Source organism: Lactuca virosa, chromosome 9, assembly GCF_052849685.1.
Source record: "Lactuca virosa cultivar CGN04683 chromosome 9, Lactuca_virosa_CGN04683_v6, whole genome shotgun sequence".
Lineage (NCBI taxonomy): Eukaryota > Viridiplantae > Streptophyta > Magnoliopsida > Asterales > Asteraceae > Lactuca > Lactuca virosa.
The window spans coordinates 188,666,763-188,670,972 of NC_136434.1; the positions used below are offsets into that span (position 1 = coordinate 188,666,763).

The 4,210-nt window shown below is 37.7% G+C and overlaps 1 pseudogene; it reads right to left on the bottom strand.

Moving 5' to 3' along the window:
* Positions 1 to 1,674: 1,674 nt before the first annotated feature.
* LOC145137667 (polyphenol oxidase I, chloroplastic pseudogene) lies at positions 1,675 to 3,726 on the bottom strand (annotated as a pseudogene).
* Positions 3,727 to 4,210: the final 484 nt, after the last annotated feature.

Genomic DNA, 4,210 nt, shown 5'->3' on the forward strand with positions numbered 1-4,210 from the left:
TGGAATAAAAATTTTGTTACCAGTACCGTACCAAATACATTTGGTACCAAATACACTTGGTACCAATATGTTTGGCTACCAACAAGTTTGGTCGATACAAATTGGTAATGGTAGATACAAACTTCTTTTAATTTTTTTTTTTGTAAGATTTAGACTTCAACAAAAACATTGGGTAATTTTGACATTTAGTTAAAAAATAGTTACGTAGAACTTTTAATTTACAAAAGAATTCTACTGAAGTAAAACTAAAGTAACGTTTTAATTTTCTGTTTTAACGTGGTGATAACTATCGACTAATTAATACGCCCAAACATGTTCGTTATCAAATATATTGGCTACTAACTTTCTTGGTTGGTTGGTAACATGTTGGTTGATTTTTCCGTGATATAATTTTGTCAGCCCTACAAAATGCCAATTGGATATTCAAACCATTGTCATTTCCTAATTTCAACCGATAATTATGTCATTATAATATTATGACAAAACATATATACTTATTATTTATTATAGTTTTTATTTTCAGTTCTCCATAATTAAGTTCTAATTTAATTAAAATTATTTTTAAATTATTCATCCATTGTGCCCACATATTATAACCACGAGCTGATCCGTACACAACAATTTTTCTCCATACAGCTATATACTATACTCTTTCAAAACATAATTGCTATGTAAGGTATCTTGTAATCAGGTCCTAAGAAAACCGTTTTTTGGGAGACTTTAAACCCACATAATTACTCATTTAATTACTATGTAATCAACACATAATTACTCATTTAATACTTGTTATTTCAAGACTTTAAACCCACATTTACTATTTTAAATTTTATGGACCTAATTGCAAATCTTAGGTGTAGCTGTGTTGGAGGAAAACCTTATGGGCCTATCAGATTTCGAGCCAGGCGACCTATCTTTGGGCCGGTCCTGTAAACAGTAAACCTACATCTAATATATATACATACATTACATTTACCTAGGCCTCCATAACCAACATCCAATAGCAAATCAAGAGAACCGTATATTGAGAGACTTATCCAATCGCAAATTACAGGTTAACCACACTATAATAATAATGTTAGAATGTTTTAATTTGATGACAACACTATAAAAATCGTTGCTAAACATTTTTCTTTTTCTTTTTGAACATAGATTTTTTAACTAAAAGTCAACACGAAGCTGGATAAATAATACAAAATACATAATCAAGGGTTACACCAAGAGAATCTTCACTTGTGGAATTGGTCGAGGAAACAAGCTTGAACAAAACAATGAAGTTTGAATCTCTCACCAACATAGCGTCCTACTTTTAAGGTCCATGCAGCTTGAGTTAGGACCACGGGTAGACATCATCACGGAAGCATCAGGGGCAAAATAGTCCAAAAAAAAATGGGACTAAATTTTAGAATAACATCCATTCAATTTTCACCATTTATGGGTATACCTATCACCAATCGTTGAGTTGTTAAGAACATATGGACATAGACATAAATTTGGCATGAATGTCGTTCAAAGAACTTAATTAAGTGAAAAAAAAAAAAACTTTAAAGGAATAAAAAATTTATGAATTCATCATTAAGATGTAAGGAAGGTAATTTTTTCCAAACATAATTATCTGGATTTGCATGAAAAATCTTTTAAAATTAACTGATCAAAATTCAGAGGAAATAAAGAGACTTTTGTTTAAAACAAATTTCCATTTAAATAAAACATGCATTAGAAATCACAACGTTTATCGAACTACACAGACTCCAACTTATTCATTTCGTGATTGCGGAATCCATCAACAATGCATTCGATCATTTCGATTATTTTTAAAGAACTGGAATCAACCGGATCTCGATAGCATCAATGGTGACATTCTTGCCGGGTGTCCTCGGCACAATTGTCACCCGAATAAACTCATCCCCCTCAGCTTTTGTTTCCTCCAACAACTCTGTTAACGAAAACCTCATCCCAGACTTGCAACCCATTGCCATGCCTTTAGCATGTGGAACAGCCGCGAAAGAACCCACATTCTCACTATCACACGGGGTGATCTGTTCTTCGTCACAATCATTCACAAACACGTCAAATTTTGCAGACTCTGTACAATCGAAACTGATTCCAATGAAGCACAAGATCTCTTTTTCACTTTTCTTTTGCTCAGCGTTCCTGTTTTTAGAAGCAGGAGGCCTCTTTACTCGAAGCCTCACAGTGTCGGTTAATGTCAACTTTTCTGGCGGGTCCTTCTGATATGGGAAGTCCTTTGTGTTGTTTCTCTTCGGGTAATCGGGTCTGTTGCAGCGTGATCTTGGTGGTCTATCCGTCCATGGAGTGGCTGAGCTGTGGTATTCGTATTTAAGCTTGCTCAAATCCACCGATTGTTTGTTGTAGACACGTAGGGGATTTTGTTTCTCATCGTAAAACACGTATGACGCGTCTTCCCAGTCAGTATCTGTCGGTTCTTTGCCTCCCATTTGCTTCCAAAGAGTCCACATTCGGTCCACATTAGAATGGTGGACGTAGAACAAAGGATCATACCCCGCAGAGTAGAAGTTGCCCATGTCCTCCTTATTCCCATTTGGATCAGGGTTCCCAACCCATCTATGAACAGCCGTATGACAACCAGCCTCCACGGATCCAACTACATTATCTCCTCGGGGAATGGGCTCATCACCAGCTACATATTTGCCACCGAAGAAGCTTGTTGCATCAAAGGCGTTGCGCATCATCTGCCTATTCATAGTAGCCAGATTGATTTCTTTCTGATCGTAACAAAGGTCGCGGTTTTTCCCTGAGTAGTCAAGATCGATCATTTCATACCTGATGTGACTTTTGTCCCGATACACATCATACAGAGGGTTTTCTCCGTTTTCGACCTTGTAGTTGTTACACTGTTTCTCTACGAAGAAGTGTGGAATTGTCATTCCTTCAGGGTTGTCCCAGTTCCAGTAGGGTAACCCGAATGTCTGATCACCAATGAGATCTCCCAGTATCCTCTCGTAGAAATAAAGGTACCAACGATGGAAGGGAAAGAAGAGCCAGGAGTTGTGAATCTGGAGTTCTTTATTATTTTGTGTGTAACTGCCATTGCAGTAAGCGCAATGAACTTTAGCTTGGTTATTGAAACTGCGTGGGTCGCTGTCTGGGAGATCCCTCATTTTCTGAATCGCATCCATATATTTATCTAGATACCCGAGTGGAAGTTTGTGTAGTGGATATCTGATTCGAGTTTGGCTTGATTCATCAGGGAACTTGAAATCACTCTCCGGGACATTTTTGGACAGAGGGCAACAGTCAATAGGTCTAAGTAGCTTTTTATTAATGCTGTCGAAGCCGGATACGGCATCTTTGCATGGTCGATCAGGCTGATTGAACGGAGCCTTGATAGCTTCTGCAAAGGCCGGTGGCAGACCGGACAAGCTGACGGTGCTGTAGACTCCGCCGAGACCCAGGAGCAAATTCCTTCTGTCGACGTTCTGCAAGTCGAGTGATGTTTGTGGTAGTATAAGTTTTTGTGGTTGAGGGTTTGTGGTGAGTGGTTTTTCATGGTTATTTGATGAGACGTTGCGTGAGACTTGGAAGCGATGGGTTTGCTTACCATGTGTCTTCAACCGTCGTTGTTTGGTGGTTGTTTGTGAAAAGAACGGGGAGGAAGAGGTGGTGGGGGTGGCTAAAGTAAAGTTCAAAGAAGCCATGTTGGTTTGGTGTGCTTCATACTCCTTTCGGCTTTCCCTTTTATAGACACATTCCTTGTACATTCTACGAAACCACAAAGGAAAGAATGTTAATTATTAAAGGGTTGTTTATATGAAAAGACAAACATGTCAGCATATCTACAGTCTCTCTTGAAAAAAAAAATTTCGAAAAAAAAACGTTAGGGTATCAACCAGACACTCCTTATCTAAATCTAGGAATCTATGAATGACTTCAAAACGAATGTAAAACGGATAAACCTACATACGGGTAAACAAGTGGTTATTTCTTTATTTTTGTCACCAAACGTTTTTTCGAGCACATACAGCTGTTTCAGTTCCTGAACCTAGCTAAGGTTTTTTATCTTCTAATTTTATACTACAGATTAGAAACCGGTAAAGAGGTAGGGATGTATATGGGTCGATGATGGGTGTAGTGCAGCAATCCCATAAATATTTTTTATCCATTCATTAAATTTGAAGCCGTAAAAATATGTTATAACACTTTTCACCGCTTCTGAATCACTTGTAACCCT